At 40.4% G+C, this 13,052-nt stretch overlaps 1 pseudogene; it reads right to left on the bottom strand.

Annotated features, from left to right (window-relative positions):
* Positions 1-2,696, bottom strand: part of LOC131299794 (ammonium transporter 1 member 2-like) — a 29,209-nt pseudogene extending 26,513 nt beyond the window's left edge.
* Between the last annotated feature and the right edge of the window lie 10,356 nt (positions 2,697-13,052).

Genomic DNA, 13,052 nt, shown 5'->3' with positions numbered 1-13,052 from the left:
TAGGAGGGTCGGTAATCAAGAAGGGTCGGAGCGTGTCGACAAACCTGGGCAAGCAGCGTCTCGTTTTCCTTCTCCCGAGAGTTGGTGTTGAGTACCTTGGAAATAGGGCCGAGCTCTGCAAAAAAATGTAGCAATTCAAGAAATACCCAAAGCAGAAGAGAAGAGAAAATAAAGCGTAATAGATAACTTAAGCACGTTCGGTCAAGTTACCTCTTGTATCAGCCACTTTTGGAACGGCGAACCGACGAAGTCCGTCGCCGAACTCAAAGTTTCCATGCACTTCAAGGTAAAAGTCAGCCCATTTGTCGGTGTCCGAGAGACCGTCTATCAGAGGCTGCTTTTTGGGACGCGTCGACAAATACCGACGGCCAGATTTCCCGTGTCTGGACATGGTATATGTGAAAAAGAGGTCCGTCGGGGTAAAGTCTAAATTGTGACTCTCGATCAAGGCAATCACCGACATAATGATTCGGTAACTGTTGATTGCAAGCTGGTGGGGTGCTAAACTAAATTTCCAAAGAATTTCCCTAAGGAAGGGGTGAATGGGGAACCGAAGCCCGGCCTCACAAATGGCCATTAAAGGCACGGTTATATGTTCGGGACGGTGATCCCTATGGTCTTTTATGTCTGTGCTTCTGACTCTATGAATCAGAACATCCTCGGGAATGTTGTATTTCGTTCGGAAAGCTGCATACTCTCCAGGGCTGCCGCTGAAATAATGAGCATAGGGACATAACAAGCCCTTGTCGAAAAGGTCGGCATCGCTTACAACCGATGTCGAAGCCTCGGCTCCTGACATAAGCCTTGACTTGGCTTCTTGACCCACTTGTGGGTCGGTTTCGGATTGGGTTTCTGGAGAGAAGCTTATCTCAGGCTCCGTAAGGAAGTCGTCGGCAGCGTACTCATAATTTCGCTCGGCGTTGGAATCGTCGGACACAGGAGAAGTTGCCGACATCCTTGTTGAAGAAGATACTACCGCTCGGCTATTCCTCAACCTACGCCACTCGATGAGTTCGCTGAGGAACTGACGATCGGATTCGGTTTCCGAGCAACCCGAGTCTGAAGACACGTCGATGACCTCGTGAGCCAGACCTAGGAAAAGAACAAAGGGGAGTTAAGCTATTGAAATATTCGTCGGCAAATGAAGCCGTTTGGAAGTTCGGTTCATCTTATCGGCTCACGAGTCATATTCTGATCTATACTGGGCTCGGTACTCCTACAAAGACTCCCTACGTTCGGCAAAATAAGAGTGTTGGGGAACGTTCGGTAATTTACCCCAACAAATAAATCGTTCGGCTGAGCCCCAGATGTCCTATGGGGGCTCGGAAGAACAGGATGAGTTCAGGGATGAACATCATCGTTCTCCCCAGAAATCCACTATTCACTAAGTACAAAAAACCCCAGAGTCATCCCAAAAACCCAGAAAATAAGCATGGAAAGCAAGAGAAAGAGTAAAACGATAAGAATCGATGACATACCTGGAGATTTCAGTTGATTTGGGGCTTGAAGTTGAGGATTTGGATTCAAGCTGAGCTCTGGAACGGAAACGAAGAGAGAGAAGGTCCAAGCGCTAGAGAGAGAAAGTGCAGAAGAACTTTCTCTCTCCTCCCTCACCGGTATTTATAGACAAAGCAGGCCTTTTCGAATTTCCCGCCCATCATTTCACCGCCGAACCCTTCGCCAACCTCTATGTGACACGTGGCGACTGAAGCCCTAACCCATGCCAGCCGTCTCCTCGTCTGCCTAGATGTCTTTTCAACTGACACACCCGTTCGAATACTCGACAGCTGTTACCCAATGTGGGGCTCGGATTCTTCTGCCGAAGGCTAAAGCTCGGCCAAGTTTTGAATCAACCCATACCGAGTGAAAAGCTTCGGCACGGGTTGAGGGGCTATTGTAGCAGGCCGAGCAGAATGGCTCGTTCCATTCCGAACGTGATCTAGTAACCGTGGCCGAAGGTCGGCTACCGTGGCCGAAGGTCCCAGAACATGCTCGGTGCCGAGCATGGCTTGGCCGACGGTCCAGCTCATCCGCGTCAGAACAGCATCCATGGCTATGATGATGGTCGTGACGTCATCTGAACGGTTATGAGAACAATGATGGTGGCACGTGAAGGTGCCAGCTCATCATGAAAACGGTTGCAAAACCCTAAACGTGATGCAACAATGACATCAGCCGACGCGTGTCGAGCGTTGGTGCAATCTTGGGGACCAAGCGAAGGGTTTCCTATAAATATCCCATTATGCCTTCTTGGAAGAGGTACGCACAAAGAAAAACCCTAGCTCCCAATCTTTAACTCTTCCTTGCAAGAAAACTGACTCTTGCACCGGAGGGCCATCCCGGAGAACCTCCGGTGTGGTCTCTTAGTCGTGCTTCGTTTTGCAGGACTGGGAGAAGGAGACGAGAGCTAACCTCGAACCACCATTCAAAAAGGACGAACCACCTAACATGGAGCCCCACAGTGTTCTTGGCTCGGACGGAGCCGGCGAGAGCATGCCGAAGCCGAGCTGCATCGCGAACACGAGGTACGCCGAGAAGAGGAGGTACGTGTTGTTGACGCCGTAGGTGGTGTCGGAGAGGTTGGCGGAGACGAAGGAGAACCCGCCGCAGATTGTGTTTGCGACGGCGGTGGCGTTGGCGACGGCGGTGCCGAGTTGGGTAACGAGGTCTGTGGCGGAGCAGGTGAATGCCGCCATTGTGGGGAGAGCTAGAGTGTTTAGTTTTTTTTTTAGATTAGAGAGTGTTTAGTTTAGTGAGGAGAGAGAGAGAGAGAGAGCTGTAGTGTAGACATTTGGAAGCAGAAAGTTTGCTGAGTGTGGATTATATAGAATCCAGAGAGGAGGGAGTAATTATTCAGCACAGAAGTGCTACATTATATTTTATGCGGACGCTGACTCCGGATTCCAGAAAAATATTAATAAATATTAAAATATCATTTTATGATGCCAAACCAACTCTAGTACCCTAAATTCAAAAACTATTAGATCAAAGCTGAAAGTATCGAATCGAATAGTGAGAGCTAGCTATGAAGCATGGATATTTTGAAATTAGTCGAGTATGGGTATCAGATGTCGATACGCACCCAATATGCCTCAATACATCTCTTGCATTTAAATAAATGTTTTAAATTTTGGATAGTGATACAGCAGGATACAGAGGGGCCGGGTTTAAATGATTTTATTTTTTTTGTTTAGTTAAGGATCAAGTAAAATTATTGGGTAAAACATGTAATAGTAATACTGCATACAAAAAAAAAAAAAAAAAAACAGAAAATTAGATACAGATTGAGATTTGAGAGAATAGATCGATAGTACATTCCATGGTAGAGAGGCCTAAGCACAAACCCTAAGCCTGCTGGACCTCAGTCTATTCCCATATTCAGTCGTTTCAGACGCAGATGGTTTCAGATAGAGATGCAAACGAACCGAGTCGCTCGTGAGCGACTCGTAGCTCGACACATTAGTGGCTCGTTCAAGCTCAGCTCGAAAGTTAAATGAACGAGCTTGAGCTAGGATAAGCTCGGCTCGAGTCGACTCGCGAGCCGGGCTATATATACTTAAGTTTAGGATTTTTATTGTTATTTCATAATTTATTTTTTCCGTTTTCACTTTCTAGTCAACCAAGGGAAGCGAGAGCACACGCGTACCAGTACACCCCCTCTCCATAGAAAAATGAAGGATATATACCTTCACAATCAAAATATTTTTGATTGTATTAGGCCTATGTGAGGATATGTACACATTTTTCGTTGGTTCGTTAAGGCTCGTGAACAAACTTGAGCTCGAGTCAGCCAAGGCCTGCTTGGCTCGAGCTCGAGCTCGTTAAGTTTTCACTAAGCTCGAGCTCGTGTTCGTTAAAAACTTAATAAACAAGCTTGAACACCGTAAAGCTCGGCTCTGTTCGTTTGCAGCCCTAGACTTTCACATGTACTCCCTCTCGCAGTCTCTCTCATGGGGCGTTTCCGTTAAACCAATAGATTGACTAAGTGGACTAAAGTACACATTTTCACGAATTTTTTGATTGGTCATTTTTCTCACATACATCAACTAAAATATCATCCAACGGAAACAATTTTAGTATTGATATTAACCTGTAGTCCAATAATAGCGGAAATGCACCTTTAATTAGTATCTCTCTCGCACTCATACGGTCCGACTTTATGTTTGTAATGCTACGTACACTCCTACCGACCACACCTCTCTCACATATGTGTTAGCCCCATACATTTAATTGTGGAATGGGTCTCACACATATGTAAAAGAGGTGTAATCAGAGAGTGGTCGATATGAGTATTCTTAAACTTATTGTGTTCATATCCATAGATTGGCGCACTTTACATTACACAATATCTTACACTTAACACAGCATACACCGCACCTTTAATTCTTTCTTTATAGCAAGTGAGACGGAGCCCAGCGGTAGGCACTTTGTACTCACATGCATTTGATCGGGGTTCGAATCTCACTAACTACAACTGACAACTATTGACGTTCGCAAAAGCCAAAAACTAATCAACATTTTGTATATGTACAACCAATGTACGCTAAGTACTATTGACGTTCGCAAAGCCAAAAACTAATCAACATTTTGTATATGTACAACCAATGTACGCTAAGTACATATATAACTCTTATATGTTTGTTTTTTTTCTAACAACAAAAAAAGAATTTTATTAATTTTTGAAAACAAATTATAAAAATTAAAAAAATTCGAACCACAGAGGCACCAGAAACCAAAAAAGAAAAATTATCACCCTCAGATGGCAAGAAGCCAACCAGGGCGTACAACCCCAAAGAAGAAGTACCACACCCCAAAATCCAACAATGGCAAAAAGACAGCTAAAAGAAAACCCAGTCATTATGTTGAGAATATAACTCTTATATATACATGCATATATGCATTGTTGTATGGAATGACTTTTTTCTTTGACATCTGCTTAATGCATGGGATTAACAATCCAAATACTCTTTTATTTTTATTTTTGGCTATATTTTTATGCCTAGTAAAAGACTAATAATAATGAAAATATACAATTTACACAGACATATCCCAAAGTATCTGTATCGTATTTTTTTGATTTTGCTGTACCATCATATCCTTGTAGTGCCGTATTCATATCTCGTATCTGTATATGTGTGCTTCATAGGTTGAGAGATTGCTCCAATACCAAAATTGAGAATTTGCCACACCATGTACTTTCGATAATTGATTAACCATCTCTTCACCTAAACTAATAAGTTCAAATTCCAATGTATAACATGATAAAAATAGAGAATTGTACAAATTCTTCAAGTAGTTCAGTTTTACAACTATATATATGGTATATATGTTAAAGTCAAAACACTAAACAATATCATAATTGCTTGTACTAATTGATAAAAGAAAACGATGTCATTTCCGAAGTACCAAAAAAAAAAAAACAATATCAAAATCCGATATTGTTGGCGAAAGTTGGGCAGAAAAAATGGGACCGGGAGAGTGTGCTGCACAGCTACGTGCTATGACCGGGGGAGTGCAGCAGTGTGCTGCACAGCTACGTGCTATGACCGGGGGAGTGTGCTGCATTGCTAAGTGCTGTGCGGCCACCGATGCGGCCTTGCCGACATCGGCCCGACGATCGGAGACGTCCACTGCATAGAGCTCATCGAGTACTACAAGTGTACCAAAAATCAACCCAATCAAATATTGTTAAGTACCTCATCGGAACACATATAATTCGAAAATAATGGATTCATTGGTTTTGATCAAGTGTTTCGTATCCTTTAGGATTCATTTTTTTCCAAGTTATATGTATTCCGATGAAGTACTTAACGATATTTGATCAGGTTGATTTTTGGTACACTTGTAGTACTCGACGAACTCTACATAGTGGACGTTTCCGATCGTCGGACCGATGCCGGCAAGGCGGCACCGGCGGCCGCACAGCACGCTGCACAGCACGTAGCTGTGCAGCACACTCCCCCGGTCCGAAAAAATGATAGAGATGATTAATCATAAGTTTAATTAGTAGAATCGAAATCCATGAATTATCCAACTGAATATTAATAAATTTTTAATGGCACTCTCTTCCTCCGGTCATATTACAAAATTAAAATATCGATACTGGTTACTAATCGGAGACCAATATGTTCCCAGGACGACTTTTTAGACGTACTAAATAATAAAACAAAACAAAAAAGTATTTAAATTCAACAAACTTTGATTTGAGGCTATGATTGAATTTTTTTTGTTGTCCCGCTGCGTATCATCCATGTTAGCTTGTAATTAGTGAGATCGATCATGATCATAACGATTTTATCTACTAGATTAATGAATTTACTCTCGAAAAACTATCGTTGGTGAAAAAAACCATATTAATTACTCGCTCGCCAGCAACACCGACGAGGCGAGATGTGGCTCTTAGTCCATCTGGTTGTCTTGGGAAGGTCCAACATTTGAGTCTGTGGAAAGACGTCGAACCCTTTAGGTTGTTAACTTATTAATTCCCCCGCTAACTCCTACTGATGCATTAGTATTGGGAAAATAAATAATATATATATATATATATAAATAAAAATAAAAAAACCTCATTAACGTTTTCATTTCGTTTACCGTTAACGTTTGGCACTTAACGTTTAGTCGAAAATGGAGATAAAATTATACTAGTAATAAGTATAACCAGGAAGTCCAAGGGTGCGTCTAGGTGCCGGCCGGGCGGCACCTTGTCAGTTGTCAATTAGTATAACAGTAAAAGGAGTGATTAGTGAATCATATGTGATGATCTCTTTATGTGAGGCAAAAAAAACCAAAAAAACTAGTCGCGGTCTTATTTGACGATTCGAGCCGTCCATTTTGCATATCATAAAATGTACATAATTAAAAATCGATTGGATAAGACATCCGTAAATCAATGATAAAATCATACAGTTTTTTTTTTTTTGATAATAAAAAAGAATGGGAGGGGACAACCAGCATAGCAACTCTCATTGGGCGTGACTATAGGGGCTCCCTACCCATCAATAGAATGTCCGATTCAAGCCATAGCTACCGTCCGGGAGAACGGGCCATCACCACAGCATCACTTTAGTGCATAGCTGGTGAAAAGTCCCCCTTTGGTCCGCAGACTGATTTTGAGCACCTGTCGAGACTCCAACCTCCGTCTGCGTTAAGAGGAGTAATGGCGAGAGTAGTAGCCCTCACCAACTGGGTTACCACATCGGTGGTAATCGTATAGTATTTATTGGAAGAGTAATTATAATTAACGATCAAATGCTAAATGTTTGTTGCTCTTAAGGCAACGCAGTCCATTCAAATAACCACGTCCCATCAATCATATCTGGATTTTTTTTCCAAGCAGTATATAATAACGAGAATTAGTAAGTTAGTCCACATGAAGTATAAAGGCTATACATAACTTTGAATCACAAATGCCCTCAATAGAATTCGAACCATAACCTCCTACAAGGAAAGGACCAGGAAATAGGGATGATTTGCACATAGAAAAAAGTTTGAAAAAATGAAAGGCTTGAATTTTCTAAAGGGACCGTGATGGATCCCATTCAACTTTGCTATCATGAGTAAAAAGGGGTACAAACTCCGCATATATATTGCTTTGGGACCCATTTCGAATTTTAAAAAGATGATCCGAACTATTCAGCTATAAAAATATATCTGACTGTCACAAGTGCAGCTATGAAAATAATTGCAGCGAAAGGTGTCATATAAAACCCTGTCTCCGTCACACCACAGCTTTAATTCGAACCTACATTAGACCAGAAGAACAAATCAATGCCTCATGATACAGAGAAGCCAAAGATATCATTATCAGACAATCACACTCATAGTTCTGAATACCGTTTCGGACAGAGTACCGATTTTTCTACTGGTACGATACGTACCGGTACCGGTCAGGTACCGGGTACCGTTTCGGATTTACCGCAACTACAATATATATAATAATTATATATAATTATAATTCAAAAAAATTCCCCATATCATACAATTCATCATAAAATATCTCTAGTCTCACATTGCTTAATTACAAAACTCTTTTCCACTTTAAATGACTTTGCACACTAGTGAACTTGTACATGAGAACCCAATAAGAGGTCTCGCGCGCTCGGAAAAATGTGCCGTGGCCGAAGACAATTTGGAAAAACTGATTCGGAAACCAATTAACCGGGTACGCGTCACGGGTTATTCGCGCGCAGGGGGGGTGCAAATCCCGGATTTGAGCCTCGCGCACGTAATATGGTTAATAACTATGGAATCACACTATGCCTCGTGATACAGAGAAGCCAAAGATATCATTATTAGACAATCACACTGGATATAGTTAAGATATCCAATAGCTTAACATGTTAATGTGCCAAACATCATAGGAAAACAAAATCGACGAACAATCCCTCAATCATACCTACACCCTGAACAACCCATTTTTTCCCTTCTGTCAAATGATTTACCCAATTGAGGGTCCTAAACATCTTTTATATGAACTTTGATGGGAGCTTCCCCACCAAATGGATATGAAGGTAGTCACCGTAAAGAAATTGGCGCAATAATATTCCATCTTTAAATTTTCGCCATGAAAGTAACTATTAGTAATTGGGGACTACATGGATTCTGTTGTTGTTGTTGTTGTTGTGAAAGCAACTATTAGTAATCGAAACTTGCAGAAGCGAATTTGTGTTCGATTTACCTCTGGTCCGAAATCGGGATTCGGGTGAATAGCATGCTTAGTCTCCAAGTATTATTAGTCTCCTGCAGCGAGGCAATACTACCAAGAGTATTTTCTTTGATCCACAGTTCAAAGGCTTTGATTTTTGTTTTGGAGAGAGAGGAAAGAGAGAAGGTATGCTCCCATTGTTTGTTTCGATTCCTGGAAAATGGTCTGCTACATGGGCAGAATTCACAGCTGACTCTCATCTCCAACCCATCACTTGTTACCCGAGCCAAAAAATGATTTTGTTTCCACCTCCATTTTGATACTTCTTACTCCCTCTGTCCTTTTTTAAGTGTCTTACTTCGTAACTCTAACTTATTAAGAAAACATATCATTATACCTTTTACGTTAATTTTTACCTCCACTTTCCCTACTTACCCTCTATGGAGACATCATCATTACACTTTTACTCACTAACTTTTCAAAATGGAATCTACTTTTAGGGGCAAAATGAAAAATGTATCAACTTTTACCCACTAACTTTACAAAATAGACACTTATTAAGGGACAACCCAAAATGAAATACGGAACTTTAAAAAGGGGACAGATAGAGTACAAAAGTTGGTGCCTATATTACCTTAATACATCATTTCTCTCTCTCTTTGGGTGAAGATGATCAAACCCAACCCAGATAAATGCATACGCAGGCATCACTCCAATCAACAAAAATCAACATTTATACACAAATCTATGAATAAAAATCGCAAAAATCAAACCTATATGCACCAACTCAGCCATGACCCACTCAGTCAACAACGCTATCATATCGGTTCATCAGAAAATCATTTCCTACATTCCATATCCCAATCAATGTAGGTGAGTCAACTCAGTCAATCAAACCCGTAATAGATAAAACGGTGGATACAATAGTTTTAGTTCTTTAAAATAACACTTCAGATTTTACTTAAATTCCATCTTTGTACAACATTGGAATATGCAAAATTTGAGTTGCGCCTATGGTTACTGGAAGATTTCAAATCTATTTGACAACATTGGAAGATGCACTTCAAGGGGATACACAATTGTGCTAGTTGAATTGGCATTATATCATGGTTGATGAAGCTCATCTAATCAACAGAAATTATAATCATTCAAACTTGATGTGTTTATATATCAATGATTATCGCCTTCTTAGTATTACGAGTACTGCAATGCAGGTGCGAGACCCCATCAAAGAGATCTCAAATCGATAGAATGTGGAAAATATGAGTTACATATGAACGATAAGAGTTATTGTATAACTCGAGGTTGATCTTTTGAGGCGCATGGTTAGTCTAAGGGTAGTCGTTACAGTAGGTATATCATTTCCTTCTTTTCTCCTGTCTCAATGTGAAAACTCTATCATGCCCTTCTGAATTCTCAATGAGCATACAGATTTGCCGTGATGAGAGATTTGGAAACAAATGAGAGTAATTAGTGTGAAGGAAGTGGATTGTATGCAAAGATGGATGATTTATATTATGAAACAAGAGAGTAAAACTTCTTGATCTTTTGGTTGATACAAAATGGCAAGGCTCATCCTCTATTTATATTGTTCCATGGATCATTCTAGTCCATTGATACTTTCTACAAGATATCAACTTGGGTGTATTCGAGGTTCAAGATATTTACTGTACATGAGATGAGTATCTAGATTTTTCTATGCTAATATCTAGATACCATAAGTGAGCCTCCTCCAGAAGCTAGATACATCTCTAGAATCTACTCTATCTTGGGCTTTACTTCTTTGGGCTTCTCTTGTATTTGGTCTCCTAAACCTTGGACTCCTATTTGGGCTTAACTTCTTAACACCTTGGGAAAATGACGGCCCGAAACGTGTTTTGATAATTAATACCCGCCTAGGACATTTTCAGTATTAACAAATGTTCTCAGCGTGTCCTTGGCGGGTATTAATTATCAAAACACATCATTGACCGTCATTTTCCCTAACACGTTCTCTTAATTCATAATATTCTTCATGCATTTTTTAAACCGTGAGAATTTCTTTGTTGATTATATCTATTACTGCGCCTTGGTATTGACAAACTCTAGTTGGATTTTCCCTTCTGTGTCATGTCTCTAATGAAGTGATGTCGAAGTTCAATATATTTTGGTCTACCATGAAATACAGGATTTTTATTGATTTCTATGGCTTACATGGTGTAACAATAAATAGTTGTAGCACCTTCTTCCCTGTGCTAGCTCCATATGATAGTCTTTTGCTTTTTAGAACTCTAAGACATAATGTTTGATCCAAGACAGAAAGCACATCCAGATGTGCTTTTGAGATCATCCGGTGAGCCTGCTAATCACTGTCTGCAAAGCCATTTAGCTTTTATGTCTGCTTCTTTCAGATATTTGATGAAAAGTTGGTCAAAAGTAGACCGATTCATACAGGGCCGGCTTAGAGGAGAAGCGAAGGAACCAAGCGCTTCTGGCCTTCAAATTTTAGAACAAATTTGGGGCCCCACTTCGATATAAGTTATCTATAAGCATTTGAAAGATTCCATGGACTCTCTTACATTGTATACTTTTAGGTTAGAGTTTTGTAACTTTTAGTAATTTTATTGTGCTTTTAAAATAAATTTTTTAACATGTAAGGGGCCCAATATTGGGAGTTCGCTTCTGGCCCCAAATAAGTTCGAGCCGGCTCTGGATTCATAGATCATCAGAGCCACCAAGGCTAAATCACATTTTCGCACGCTTCTACACATTTTAAGTTCCATTCGGCACTCATATCCCTAGTTCTAGAATTTTCATTCATTCTGTAAGAGTTTCACAGAGTTCATAACGCTTTCTACACTTCGTCAAATAATCAGCTACTGTTTAATCATGGGGATTCGCCTAAGGTGATGCTTGTCTAGTCACGAAGCCAAATTTGGTTGTCTACAACACTAACACTATCACTTGACGTAACGCGAGCTGCTAACCCTAAGCATAACCACATGGCTCAAAAGCTATAACTCAAAGCTACAACTCAAGTTAACCGTAGTTGGTAATATACAACTCAACATTTCTAGGGTATTGCCTAATATACAACTCAACATCACTACGGACAACAGGTGCGGAATTCTCTTCAGGAAGGATATCACACTTGACCACTACGACTACCAAACCACCTCCACCACCACCGTCATTTAGACTCCCCTTTACCCCACCAGTATGGTCCCTACCACCACGACGATGGACTTCTCCGTAATGCAATAGAAGAGTCACAGTCCAGTTCCCTGGGCTTTATCCCTTCTCCACCAAGACACGATTGTCGCTCTCGATCCTCCAGCTTCTTGAGAGTAAGATCTAGTACGTTCCCCTGAGGGATCGATAAATACTATTAAAGATAACAAGATTTTCTATTTACCTCGGTTGTTACACCTAACAAAGAGTGATTAGTGCCTTCTGTGTCCCTTTTTTTGTCCGGTTCTTCTCCGTCTTGTCCAATTTTGCTTAATTAGTTGGTTGTTGAGTATTACAGAATGGAAATGGAAAATTAAAAAAAAAAAACAAAACAAGAGACTTGTTACACCTAAAAGAAGAGTGATTTAGTGCCTTTTTCTCCCCCTTTTGGCTTTTCTCCGTGTTGTCCAATTTTGCTTAGGTGGTTGTTGAGTGTAATGAAATGGGAAAGGGAATTCTAAAACAAGCAAGTGGAGGAAAAAGTTCTTCGTTAATGACTTGAGAAATTACTCACTACGTACTCTTGACTTTTGTATGCAAATTTACTAGGTTTTTTTTGTAAAAGAGTGTGAATACTTAACGACACCGGTATCCAATTGGGTTATGTACGTATATATTATAACACGAGAACGGTAGGATCGGTTGCCCTGTTTCATTGGGTCCCCGCTGATGAACGGTAGGATCGGTTGCCGATTTAGTGGTTGTGAGCCGAATAGAGTCATAACAAAATAGTCCCAATTGGGTTATGTACGTATATATTATAACACGAGAAAGAGTAATTAAAAATTAATTAAAGGAGTCTTATAATAAAAACATCACAAACACCCAAAAGAATATAGTAGTATAGTTCATACTAACATACTAGAAGAATCCGGACCCACTTTGACAATTCAGGTGTTGGCAATTTTGGGATCAATCACACCATACCTACTTTTAAAAAATCGGGGGACGTCTCAATTAAAGTCAGAGGAAAGCGCGTGATATCTTCGGACTAACACAACAAGGCCCCTAGCTTTAGTTATGATGATACACACACGTGCATACCCATGCAGTACCCTGTTATTTAGTGCAAAATTATCTACGACTACTATTTAAGAACCTAGTTATCCCACAAGCTGCACCGCAGATTTGAATAAACCTATCTCCCAAACAACTGTTCCATTAAATATACACTTAACCTGTACAAAGATCTTGCTGT

The sequence above is a fragment of the Rhododendron vialii genome, chromosome 9a, assembly GCF_030253575.1.
Source record: "Rhododendron vialii isolate Sample 1 chromosome 9a, ASM3025357v1".
NCBI classification, from domain to species: Eukaryota; Viridiplantae; Streptophyta; class Magnoliopsida; order Ericales; family Ericaceae; genus Rhododendron; species Rhododendron vialii.
Note: the sequence above shows the minus strand (reverse complement) of the source record. Positions and strands in the feature narration are given on the sequence as shown.